Source organism: Choloepus didactylus, chromosome 6 (assembly GCF_015220235.1).
Source record: "Choloepus didactylus isolate mChoDid1 chromosome 6, mChoDid1.pri, whole genome shotgun sequence".
NCBI lineage: Eukaryota > Metazoa > Chordata > Mammalia > Pilosa > Megalonychidae > Choloepus > Choloepus didactylus.
Genome location: NC_051312.1, coordinates 2341620 through 2355570, shown reverse-complemented (window position 1 = coordinate 2355570; position 13951 = coordinate 2341620). Strand labels below are relative to the sequence as shown.

The following is a 13951-nucleotide window of genomic DNA, read 5'->3' as shown; positions in this document are numbered from 1 at the left end:
ATGTATCAGAAATGGATTGGCATTTATAAAGGGGATTTACTAGGTTACAAATTTACAGTTCTAAGGCCGTAAAAGTGTCCAAACTAAGGCATCAATGAGAGGATGCCTTCATTGAAGAAAGGCTGATGGCATCTGGAACACCTCTGTCGGCTGGGAAAGCACGTGGCTGGCATCTGCTGGTCCTTTGCTCCCGTGTTGCGTTGCTTTCAGCTTCTGATTCCAGTGGCTTTTAAGCAACTGTGGGTTCTCACTTAGCTTCTCTGGGGCAAACTCTGGGCTTTGTCTCTTAGCTTAGCTTCTCCAAACATCTCTCTGTCTGCATCTCCAAGTGCCTGGGTCTGTGTTGGCTCTGAGCTCCCTCTCTCTCCCTGAGCTCTCTTAAGGACTCCAGGAAACTAATTAAGACCCACCTTGAATGGGTGGGGTCACATCTCCAGGGAAACAACCTAATTAAAATATCCCACCCACAATAGGTCTGCCCCCACAAGATTAGATTAAAAGAACATAGTCTTTTATGGGGCACATAACAGAGTCAAACCAGCACACCATTGTTTCATTGGATTGTTTGCTTCCTTTTTAAGTTTTGAGATTTCTTTATATATTCTGAGTATAAGACCATTGATGGATATGTGATTTGTGAATATTTTCTTGTAGTTTGTGGCTTGTCTTTAAAGAGGAAAGTTTTTAATTTATCAATTATTTCTTTTATAAATAGTGCTTTTAATTATATTGAAGAACCCTTTCCCTAACTCAAGTTCATGGAGATTTTATCCTATCTTTTCTTCTGAAAGTTTCATTTTTCTACCTTTTACCTTTAGGTCTAGAGTGCATTTTGGGTTATTTAATTGGAGATTTTTATTTGCTTTGTTTACACTTGGATGTCTAGTTATGCCAGACCCATTTGTTGAAAAGACAAACATTTCTCCAGTGAGTTTACTTGGTGACTGTCAAAAATCAACTGTCCAGTTTGCATTTAGGTTTGTGGGTCAGGAACACCAGGTCCACTACTTTTGTTGTCTGCTCATGATGAGAAGGGAGAGGAGGACCGTGGGAAGTGGCACGACAGCAAGAAGGCTGCACCAAATGAGGGCTTGGCCCTTCGTGAACAATGTCTCGCAGTAAATCAAGTAAAAGAAAGTGGTGGGTGCGGAGCTGGGGAGGCAGCTGCCGGGCCTCAGGGGCTGAGCCAGCCGCAGCTGTGACAGAAGGAGTCACTGCAACTCTGCTTTTAGACTTGGAAATTCCGAGCTTGGCACGCTTGGAACTCAGAGCAGAAATGCCTCGGCAAAGACAGTGACTTCAGAACAGCACGTGGGAGAGAGGACCGCGGGAAGACGGCAGCGTGGGGAGCTCCACTGAGCAAACGGACAATTCCAAACCTCGTTGTCCAGTGGAACCCTCCTCCCAGGGAGGAGCGGGGAAGGGGCTGGTAACTGCAGGAAATACAATTTCTGTTGCTGCAACAGCCTTTCCTTGGAGCAAACTTCCTGGGAGAGAGCGACTGCCACCGAGCGCACACTGGAGAATTTTACCGCATGGAGAGAGAGCAGCCGCGCAGAAGGACTCGGGGGTGGCCATGGAAGGCTGAGCAGATGAAGAGGGAAAGTCACCCGATCCCGACACATACACAAAGGAAGCGTTCTCACTGCTCCGGATGACCAGACTTGGCTTGCGTCGTCTGGACCTCCGGCAGGAATGGGGAGGGGGCTTCTGGAGACGGGGGCTAACGCAGAGGGAAGACACAGGCCATATCCATGCAGGGAAGACATCGAGAAAGGCCAAAATGCCTGAAAAAGAGCAGGTGGCCCATATCTGAGAAAAAGAAATGTTTTGGTAGAAACGGATGGTGCCTGGATGGTGAAGACGTTTCACAGTTCCCAGGATAAGGATAAAAGTTCCCCTTATCTAATCGTGGAATTTCTCCCTGGAGGAGCAGGATGACATTGCTAATGAAGAAAGATACTTTGACAGAAGAAACGCAGCGCAACGTTTCACGACCGTCTGGCTGTAGATGTGAACCGCCAGTTGGGTTCATCCATCGGGATATTAAGCCAGATACCCTTTCATTGGAAGCCAAGGGTCACGTAAAAGCATCTGATTTTGGCTTACACACGGGGTTAACAAGCGCTCACAGGACGGAATTGTACAGAAACCTCACAAACAACCCACCAACTGACTTCTCGTATCAGAACACGGACCAACGAGGACAGCAGAAGCAGAGAAGGCTGGAGAAAGCTGGCCGATTCCACCCGGGGACGCCGAATCGCATTGCCCTAGAAGTGTCCGTGCAGACTGGCTACAACAAAGCATGCGGCGGCAGCCTTTGGGGGAGATTCTGTATGAAATGCTGATGGGACATCTGCAGAAAGTGATGAACGGAAAGAAACTCTGCTATTTCCACCGTAGGTACCTATATCTGAAAGCCAAAGACTTCATTCTCAGACTTTGTATTGATTCTGAAAATGGAATTGGATATAGTGGAGTAGAAGAAGCTAAAGGTCATCCCTGTTTTGAAGGTGTAGGCTGGGAGCACGTCAGGGAAAGGCTAGTTGCAATCCCTAAGGAAATCGAAAGTATCGACGACTGTTCTAGTTTGCTAATGCTGCCGGAATGCAAAACACCAGAGATGGATTGGCTTTTATAAAGGGGGTTTATTTGGTTACACAGTTACAGTCTTAAGGCCATAAAGTGTCCAAGGTAACACATCAGCAATCGGGTACCTTCACTGGAGGATGGCCAATGGTGTCCGGAAAACCTCTGTTAGCTGGGAAGGCACGTGGCTGGTGTCTGCTCTGGAGTTCTGGATTCAAAATGGCTTTCTCCCAGGACGTTCCTCTCTAGACTTCAGCTTCTCTCTAAAATGCCACTCTTAGTTGTTCTTGGAGTGTTTGTCCTCTCTTAGCTTCTCTGGAGCAAGAGTGCTTTCAACGGCTGTCTTCAAAATATCTCTCATCTGCAGCTCCTGTGCTTTCTTCAAGTGTCCCTCTTGGCTGTAGCAAGCTTGCTCCTTCTGTCTGATCTTATATAGTGCTCCAGTAATTTAATTCAGATCCAACCTGAATGGGCAGGCCAACACCTCCATGGTAATTATCCAAGCAGAGTCATCACCCACAGTTGGGTGGGTTGCAAAGAATTACAATCAAATTAACACTGATAGGTCTGCCCACACAAGATTACATCAAAGATAATGGCGTTTGGGGAACATAATACATTCAAACTGGCACATTCCAGCACCTCCATGGAAATTATCCAATCAGAGTCATCACCCACAGTTAGGTGGGTTGCAAAGAATTACAATCAAATTAACACTGATAGGTCTGCCCACACAAGATTACATCAAAGATAATGGTGTTTGGGGGGACATAATACATTCAAACTGGCACAACGACACTTCAAATTGTGACGGCTTCCCTGATTCTATTTTATGACCAGTCCCAAATACCACAGAACCAGACTACCAGTCCAAAGACTGGGTTCTTCTCAAGCACACACGTAAGGGGGTTGAAGGGGTGACCCAGCGTGGCTCTATCCCCACCCACATGACAACTGGGAGACAATGAGTGAAATCACGTTTGTCCACATCCGAGGCAGCTCAGCAGTGGCGTCCCCAGGCTTGCTCGGCGTGGGGAGCAACACAGCCAGTTACTCCCGAAGGCAGTGGTGCTTGTGTACTACAAGAAGAAATCCTACATGGTCGGGGTTTCCAAGACTATCACAGGAACCAGTTATCAGCACCAGCTGACTTTTTAAAATACATTTTATTATTTTGTAATACATTTTATTATTTTGATTAACTTCATTATGCTAAGGTACTGGAATAAAAGGAATGGATATCCCTTTCTAAAAAAAAAAAAAAAGACAGTGATAGGAAGAATAAAATTTCAGGGAACTTGATGATGTAGACCCAGAGAATGAAAAGAACGTACGTCAAGCAGCAAATTAGCCACTGATTTTCATCACAATATCACTCACCATACTACATTTGTTTGAGTTTTGTTGACTTTTCAGTTTTAAAGTTTTGCTTAAAAAGAATGTATAAATTTGTTTGATCATATAGTGATAAAAGAGCTAAAAGCATAAGAAATTTACACCCAGGTTTATATTTGTAGATTTTTAATAACACATTAATAAGCATTATAAGTCCTAAATGCAACATGGTTTGACTCCTAGAACAGAAAAAGGATATTACTGGAAAAAAAAATGGTGTAATCTGAAGGAAATCTATAGTTTAGTTAATAGTAATGTTCAATATTAACTTCTTAGTTTTGAGAAATATGCCACAGTTATTTAAGACATTAACAATGGAGAAATCACCACGAAGAGTGCAGGGAACTATCTCTACATGATTTCTCATGCAAGAATATAAAGGGTGTCACGACCAATTAGATTAAGACTATGATAAATTACACCAAGTCTGTGAAGAATTTTGGATATAATAGCTGTGGATTAAGTGATTGTTCAAACTTTTGCTCTACAAGTTTTCTGCATTTATAAACTTATTTTAACAAAACCCAATTGACTCTCTTTTGTGGATCTGTTTGTGGACTTTCTATTCTGTCCCACTGATCATCAATATCACTCCAATGTCACACAGCCCTGGTGCTGCAGTTCATCGTGACTCTTCTGTTTTTCTGAATTGTCTGGGCTCTGCTAGTCCCTTAGCCTTTCCTCAGAAGGTGGGGAATCTGGGGCGTTTTGACTGGGATCCTATTAAGTCTGTGGGTGAATCTGAAGGTAACTCAAACCTCGAGCCTTTCACTCCTTTGGCTCCTGAACACGGCCCATCGCTCCGTTTATTTACGTGTTTCATCTCTTCGCCCCCCTGCACCCTCCTCTCAGGCTCACACGGTACCCCCACCCAGGTACAGCTGGATGGCTGGGCATTTTCATCTGTCCTTGGCCCCGCCAAACCCCTGGGGGGCGTGGAGCAGGGGGGCTGCGGGGTGCAGGTTCGGTCCCACTGAGGAGCCCCGAGTTTGGGAAACCCCAATATTTTCTAGGGGGCTGCTAGTAAACCTGCAAACGTTTGCCCTGGAGGGAGGCACTGTCCCTCTCCTTGGAAAGTGTCTGCAACCGAACGGGCAGAAACGTAAGGGGCCCTAAGCCTTCTTCCTCCTCCTCCTCCTCCTCCTCCCCACCCACCTCCCTCCCTCCCTCCCTCTCTCTCGATTAGTTTAGCTAGAGTTTTATCAATTTGTTGATTATTCCCTATTGCATTTCTGCTTTTTACTTTATTAATTTCCAGCCCTTAGTATTTTCAACTTTGTAAGGTGGAAATTTAGATAACTGATTTTAAACCTTCCCTCCTTACTAATATAAGCATTTAGAGCTACAAATTTCCTTCTAAGCATCCCACAAATTTTGATGTGTTGTAATTTCATTTATATTTGTGTCAAATATTTTTAATTTCCCCTGCAATTTCTTTTCAGGCCAGATAATTGGGGCTTTCCTAGATTTCTTTTTAAAATTGGTTTCTAATTTCTGTTGGGTTCAGAGAATATATTCCATAAGACTGAAAACTTTTGAAAGTGTTGAGACATTTTCTAGCCCATTGTGTGATCTAGCTTGGTGAAGTTTCCATGTACAGGTGAAGAGACGTGTTCTGCGGCTGTGGGGTGTTGCATTCTATAGATGTCAGTTACGTCAACGTAGTTGATCGTGTCATCCGAGTTTTCTTTACCTTGCTTATTTTTTTTATCTAGCTGTTTCCTCAAAAGAAGAGTTTTTAAATTTCTATCTAAGATTATGGATTTCTCTTTTTCACCCTTTAATTCTGTCAGCTCATTTTTCCCATATTTTGAAACTCTGTTAATAGTTGAATGTACATTTAGGAGTTTTCTGTCTTCTTGATAATTGACCTTTTCATCATTATGAAATGTTGCTTTTTTTTTTTTTTTTGAGCAGTCTTGTCATGGAACCTCTTTGTCTGATATTAATATAGCCACAGCAGTTTTCTTATGTTAATGCTTGCCTGTTACATATTTTTTCCATCCTTTACTTTCAGCTACCTACATCTTTATTTGGAAGTGTCTCCTTGTCATCAGCCTCCCAGTTAGGTATTGTTTCATTTTTTTTCCCTTTCTTTAATGACTCAGTCTAATGATTTTTACTTTTAATTGGAGTATTTAGTCCATTTAATTTAATATAATTGTTGGGAAAGTTGGTTTAGGCCTCTCACTGTGCTATTTGTTTTCTATACACCCCTGTTTAGTTCTAAATACTCTCTTCCTCTTTTCCTGACTTCTTTTTGGGTGATCACCTATTTTAGCATTCCATTTTAATTTCTCTGAAGGCGTTTTAGCTCTACATTTTTGTAATATTTTAGTATTTTCTCTAGTGACAATACAGGTGTTTAATTTCTCCAAATACATTCAGAGTTCATTCTATAATTAAGCTTGTGTATTTTACATGAAGTTGCAATATTATATCGCTCCACCTAACAGATAAGAAATAACCACTGTATGTGCATCATAACTCCATTTACCCCCTACTTCCTTCTTTCCACTGGTGTTACATCTCCAAATGTTATAACCCCACGATATAATGCTGTACTTTTTGCTCTGGACATTTTTACCTGCCCTCATTCTCTTCATTCTCTCTAGGAGACCCAACTCCACTTGCTGGCAGTGGCTTCAAGCCTGAAGAACCTCTAAACACGCCTGGAAGTGGAGGGCTGTCGGCAACAAAATCCATCAGCTCTTGTGTATTTGAAAATGTCTATTTTGCCTGCATTTTTGAAAGATAGTTTTGGATGGATACAGAATTCGAGGTGGGCAGTTTTTTCTCCAACGTTTCAGAGACCATCCACTTTCTTTCGTCTCCCTTGTTTCTGATAAAAACTCAGCTGTTTATTTTTATCTTTGTTCCCCATTATGTAGCACGTCCCTCTCCTCACGCCTGCCCCTGCTTTCTCTTTTATCTTTGGTTGTGATCAGTTAGGCATAACAATGTGCTTACATATGATTTTTTTTTTATTATTATCATTATCCTGCTTGTGGTTTGCTAAGCTTCTTGTCACTAGGAATCTATGTTTTTCACCAAATTTGGAAATTTGGGGGCATTATTTCTTCAAATATTATTTTCTGCTCCACTTGCTCTTTTCTCTTATTCTTGGATTCAATTGTGTTGGTGTGTGAGAGGGCTTTGCAGTGTCCCACGGGTCTCCGGGGCTGTGCTCGCTTCCCTTCAGCCTTCTGTTTCCCCACCTGCAGTGCCTGAGTGGCTCCGCGTCTCCGCAGCCTCCCCAGCGAGCCTTTCTGGTGGTTCTGATCTGCATTTCCTTCAGGACTGGGGCTGGGATCCTCCTTTCACGGGCTCATCTCCCTCTGTGTAGCCTCTTTGGTGAAATCTGTTCCTGACTTTTGCCTTTTTTCTAATTGAATTGTTCATCTATTTTTATCATTGAGTTTTGAGAGTTCTTTATATTTTCTAGATGTGAGTTCATTTTTGGATTTGTGGCTTGCAAATATTTTCTCCCAGTCTGTTTCGGACCCATCGGCTGTTCTACAGTGAAGTTTCCTCTTGTTGATGCCTTAGTTTGGACACTTTTGTGGGCTTAGAGCTCTAAATTTGTAACCCAATAAATCCCCTTTATAAAAGCCACTCCGTTTCTGGTATTTTGCCTAACAATAGCATTAGCAAACCAGAACAACTTCTAATGCCAAAATCAGACAAGGACAGTGTAAAAAATGTAAATTACAGCCCAATCTTACTTTTGAATAAACCTGCAAATATCCTAAATAAAACGTTAGCAAATCACATCCTGAAACATGTAACAAATTTTCCTGACCAACTAGGTTTTATGCTGGGAGTATAAGAAATACTTAACACTACAAACTGTATTACAGAAAGGCCACAGACATGAGGGAGTATGAGATGAAATCTCATTCGTTGACACTGTGATGGACACTCTCTGGCCAAGCTCTCCCAGGCTCTGGGAATCAGCAAAGGGCAAATCAACCAGTCCCTGCCCTCCGTGAACAACCCAAGTGTGCTGCTCTCAGCAGTGCATGATACGGCTTTCAAGAAAAATAAAACATTGTTACATTGTTTCTGTCACCCCCAGGACCAGTGTTCTTAGTAACAATTGTTTCATAGTGTCTTAGTGAGCTGGGGATGCGGTGACACATTGGGTCCGCTTTAAACAACGGGAATTTATTGTCCCACGGTTTTTGGAGGCAAGAAGTCCAAAATCAAGGTCCTGACACGCCATGCTTTCTCTGGAAGTCTGTGGTCCTCTGGTGCTGGCTCACCACAGTCCTTGGGGTTCCTTGGGGTCTCTTGGCCGCATCTCTGCCTTCGTCGTCTGCCTCTCCTGGTTTCTCCTCCTGCTCCGTCGTCTGCAACTCTGTGGGGATTTCCTCTTTACGAGGCCTCCAGCCCTATGGATTGAGCCCCCCTGAGCCAATTCAGCCTCATCTAAAAAGGATCTTCAAAGATGCTGTTCACAAACGAGTGCCCACCTTGACCGATGGTGACGTCTTCAAGGTCCCATCAGCAAATGGGCTCCCACCCCCAGGAACGCAGAGGGAGTTTGAACGTGTCTTTGTGGGAGACATAATTCAATCCGCAACACATGATGACACTAGATATCTGGTGGGACAAAGCCCCTGTCCTCTTCTCTTCCCTTCCCTTCCCTTCCCTTCCCTTCTCTCTCTCTCTCCGCCCCCCCTCCATTTATATCAGGGTGCATATAGAATACATATTAACTAAATATAAAGTTATTCTTGACAATATTGTTCTTTTATATAAATTTAGATGTGGCTTGTCTATTTTCATGGTATTGATTAGAATTAGACTGAAGTTACAGATGGTTTGAAGAGAATTAACCTCTTCAGTATTGAGTCTTTTTATTCATGAATATGGTATAACTCTCCATTTATTTAAGTGTCCTTTAGATCATTTTAATATGTTTTTTTTTCCTAATTTTTTCCATAAATGCTATCCACATGTCTGTTAGGAAATTTTGGTGCTATTGTAAATGATATTTTTTTTAAAGTATATTTTGTGTAGTTTCTCTAACCTGGGAATGGGTTTCATTTTTTTTGTAATATTAATCTATTATCTGGCAGTCTTGCTAAATACTCTTCATTCTAATATTTTTTTCTGTAGATTCTCTTGGGTTTTTTAGCTAAATAATCATATCATCAGAGAATGATAAGAATTTTCTTCATTCATTTAAAATTCTGATGCCTTTTTCTCCCTTGTTTATTGATTTATTTAATTTCTGTACTTGCTAGACCTTTGCCAACATTGAAAAGGTCAGGACAATAGGCATGCTCATTACTTTCTTGATTCAAAGAGGATGTTTCTAATATTTCACCATTAATAGAATGTTTGCTGTAGATTTTTGGTGTCTACTGGTACCAGGTTTATGAAGTTCCATTCCACTTCAAATTGATTATGATATTCACTTTAAAGAAAAATCACAAATAGATGTTGAATTTCATCAGGAATATTTCTGCAGCCCTTAAAATTTCTTTTTTTTTGGTTTGTTAACAATTTTCTTTAAACATGTTTAAATTTTATTCCAATTAACTAAGTAATATAGTAATATACTCACATGATTGGTACTAAATTGTAAAGGGATGCAGTGGAAACCATTCATTCCACTCCCCTCCTGGAGTCCCCTGTGTTCCCAGTCCATTTGTGCCCATCCAGAGATATTTAGAACATAAAAGGAAAATTAAAATACATTATTTTATTTCCCCTGTTCTGCACATCTTGTACCATAATATACAACTATTCTGCATCATGCTTTTTTTCACTGAACAATATATCTCAGAGATCTTTCCCTATGAGCATATGTGCTGGTTTGTATGTATTACGTCCTCAAGAAAAAGCCATGTTCTTTGATGCAATCTTGTGGGGGCAGATTGATTAATCTCTTTGATTAGGGTGTGACCTTTTGATTGGATGTTTACATGGAGATGTGGCTCAATCAACTATGGGTGAGAGCTTTGATTGGATAATTTCGGTGGAGGTGTTAGCCCATCCATTCAGGATGGGTCTTAATTGAGTCCCTGGAGTCCTACAAAAGTGTTCACAGACAGAAGGAGCTGCTGCAGCTGAGACAGACACTTTGAAGACAGCCATTGAAAGCTGACATTTTGGAGAATGTCATTTTGAAACACAACCTGGGAGCAAGCAGACACCAGCCACGTGCCTTCCCAGCTAACAGAGGTTTTCCGGACACCATTGGCCATCCTCCAGTGAAGGTACCCGATTGCTGATGTGTTGGACACTTTATGGCCTTAAGACTGTAACTGTGTAACCAAATAAAACCCCTTTATAAAAGCCAATCCATCTCTGGTATTCTGAAAAACAGCAGCCCCAGCAAACTGTAACAGCATATAATGATCTTTCCTATTCTTGTACTTATCAGAGCCAGGTGGTATGAAATTGCATGGATGGTCTGTGAACTCTTCAACCACAACTCTAGGGGTGGATATTTGAGTCTACTTCACGAGCATCATTTCGCACATGTGAAAATACATCTATACAGCAAGATCCTAGATTTAAAACAGCTACATCAAAACTTACATATACTTGCAAATTTTGGTAAATTTTATCAAATTCTCTCCATAGGGGTTGTTTTGATTTAAATTCCCTCCAGCATCAGTGGGTTTCTTTGTCCATCTCTGATTTAACAAACTTGGGTATATGTTTACAATTTTTGTTTGTTGTGGGTTTTTTTTTTCTTATCTGGTAGATGATTAATTGTATCTGAGTTTCTTATTTTTATTGTAAGTGAGTTTAGTAATCTCTTCATATATTGAAGGCCAGATGAATTTCCTTTTCTCTAAATTTCTCCTGAAATCAGTTGCTAATGTTTCTATTGGGGTGTTAGTTTGTTCTTTTTAAAAAATATTTACAGGAGCTCCTCATATGTTAGGGAAATTAACCTTTTCTGTGATTATTACTTATTCAAAATTTGTCAGTGATGTTTCAACTTTGCCTATTATGGCTTTTGCCATGCAGAACAATAAACAATATGTGATCAAATTCATTAATCTTCCAGATTTTTAGATTCTGGGTGTAGCAACAGAGTTAGAAATATTTCCCCTATTCTGAGATGCTAAAGCAATAACAAAAGACAGTAATAATGATGGCAGCTAAGTCCTGTCTAGTGAGCATATGTGCCAGCCCAGATTTCAGGGTTCGACACGCGTCACTCCATTATCCTATGACACGTCCTATCCGTCCCATCCTATATCATTATTCCCTCTTACCCAGGAGGGATGGATGCACAGCGAGGCCATGTTGCTTCCACCAAGTCACGAGCTGGTACTTGGCTGGGCCAAGAATTGAACCCCAATACTCAGTCTCCAGCCTCCTCTCCCATCCTCCTCCTTTAGTGCCTCCCACAGTTGGCTGAATTCTTCTATTTTCCACTTTTTATTGTTAACTTTGTATTCATCTGGAGTTCATTTTGGTGGGAGGTAAAACTCATTGTCCCCCCAGCTGATTAAGTGGTTGTCCCATAGCCATTTTGTGCTCAGTGCCACTCACACTCATCCTCCTCCGGGTCCCTTCTCTGCTGCACTCAGTTTCCAGTAAGTGAATTTAGTCCTATGAACACCTCAACTCCCAGACTTGTAGGTCCAGATCGGGCTCCATCCTGAACTTGACCAGGAATCCAGTTCTCTCCTCAACGCCGCCATGTGGGCAGCCAGTCTCAAGCCAAATGTGCCCCCCCACCCCTGCCCCCAAACTGCTCTTCCCTCGGATCCCCCCAGCTCAGCCAAAGGGCTTGGTTCTGTCAGTCACGGACGTGCACCTCGACCTCTCCCCTTGCCCCAGCCCCACCCCTCAGCCATCAGCAAATCCCACAAGTTCTCACTCAACCCCCACAAAGCACATCCAGATTGGGGTTGCTGTGTTTGCGGTTGTTTGTCCCGTGATTCCCCTCCAGATCTCTAAATGAGACTTGGTAGCACTTCTTATCACCAGCATGACGTAGGATAGGTGGAGCTTGATTTCCTTGCTCTATTTTTCTGGCACATCTAGTGTCCCTCTAGAATGATGACCTGTTAGGTTTACTTGCGCGTCCCAGTGCAGTACGTAGCTCCGTCAAATCGCTGGTGGAGGCAGGGACCCTTTACCCCCTGCCCTGGCTCTGGGCATCTCAAACTCACTCAGACCCCCTCAAGGGCAGGGGGTGACTGCCCCATCCTCACTTCTTCCTAGGCTTGAGGACATCGTGGGGTGTGTGCTGGGAGGTGACCCAGCAGGACACCTGAGCAGGTGAATTTAGAGGCTGAGCAGGTAACACCTGCTCCTGGGGCCGCCATTGACCCACAAAGCTATTGCTGCAAAGGAGAGGCTAGGCCTGCCTATAATTGTACCTAAGAGCCTCTTCCAGAATGCCTCTTTGTTGCTCAGATGTGGCCCTCTCTCTCTGGCTAAGCCAACTTGAAAGGTGAAATCACTGCCCTCCCCTCTACGTGGGATCAGACACCCAGGGGAGTGAATCTCCCTGGCAACGTGGAATATGACTCCTGGGGAGGAATGTAGACATGGCATCGTGGGATGGAAAACATCTTCTTGACCAAAAGGGGGATGTGAAAGGAAATGAAATAAGCTTCAGTGGCAGAGACATTCCAAAGCGAGCCGAGAGGTCACTCTGGTGGGCACTCTTACGCACACTTTAGACAACCCTTTTTAGATTCTAATGGATTGGGGTAGCTAGCAGTAAATACCTGAAACTATCAAACTACAACCCAGAACCTGTGAATCTTGAAGACGATTGTATAAAAATGTAGCTTATGAGGGGTGACAATGTGATTGGGAAAGCCATGTGGACCACACTCCCCTTTGTCCAGTGTATGGATGGATGAGTAGAAAAAGGGGCAAAAATAAAAAATAAAAAAAAGGCACCCAGTGTTCTTTTTTACTTTAATTGCTCTTTTTCACTTTAATTTTTATTCCTATTATTTTTGTGTGTGTAGTAATGAAAATGCCAAAAATTAATTTTGGTGATGAATGCACAACTACATAATGCTACTATGAACAACTTAATGTACACTTTGTATGACTGCATGGTATGTGAATATATCTCAATAAAACTGAATTAAAAAAAGAAAGACAAACCTCCCCACATAACAGCAGGAGGGATGGTTCTGCTTCCTAAACCTGTCGTCTACCTCCTGGGACCACTTTCCTTCTATGAATATATAAATACCAGTCTCTCTGTGCTCTTTCACTGTAAATCTTTATGAAATCCAGAAACCGTTCCCTGCTCTCGAAAGAGTTAGATCCCAAACTTGAACACCTTCTAGGGAAACAAAAATGGGAAGAGAAACAAAACAGTTTAATTTTCAAGCTATAATGACCTGGGAGATGTTCGCTTCTGGCCGAGATGGGGAATCAGGGAGCAGATTTAACTTCCCTCCTGAAACAAATGAGCAAGAATAGAAAAAAATATGAATCTGTGGTTCGAGGTGTTGGACACCTGGCAGTGCAGGATGGGGGTCCTTGCGGGGGAAAGCAAATGTGGCGAGAGCGAGTTTCCCAGCCACAGCGGTGGTGGGGACCCGGGTGGAGCCTGGACATCCCAGCTGACGAGGTGGACGTGGGAGAGTCAAGGGTGGTCAAGGCACAGGTCAGAGTTCACAGGCCAGAGCAGCAGAGAGGTGGGGGGTGTGTGGAGGGAGAGCCCCACAAACCTGCAGAGGCCCCCTTTCCGGTCTGCTGGCGCTGCCAGAATGCACTACACCAGACATGGGTTTGCTTTTACAACGGGGATTTATTAACTTACAATTTACAGCTCTGAGGTCATGAAAATGTCCTAATTAAGGCATCACCAGGACGAAACCTGGGCTCTGGAGACAGGCTGCTGGCCTCCCGGACACCTCTGTCCCGCGGGAAGGTGCGTGGTGGCATCTGCTGGTCCTCCTCTCCTGGGTTTTGTTGCTTTCAGCTCTGGCTTTGGTGGCTTCCTCTCGGTTTT

The 13951-nt window shown here is 42.9% G+C and overlaps 1 pseudogene; it reads left to right on the top strand.

Moving 5' to 3' along the window:
• Positions 1-1654: 1654 nt before the first annotated feature.
• Positions 1655-3560, top strand: LOC119535938 (annotated as a pseudogene).
• Positions 3561-13951: the final 10391 nt, after the last annotated feature.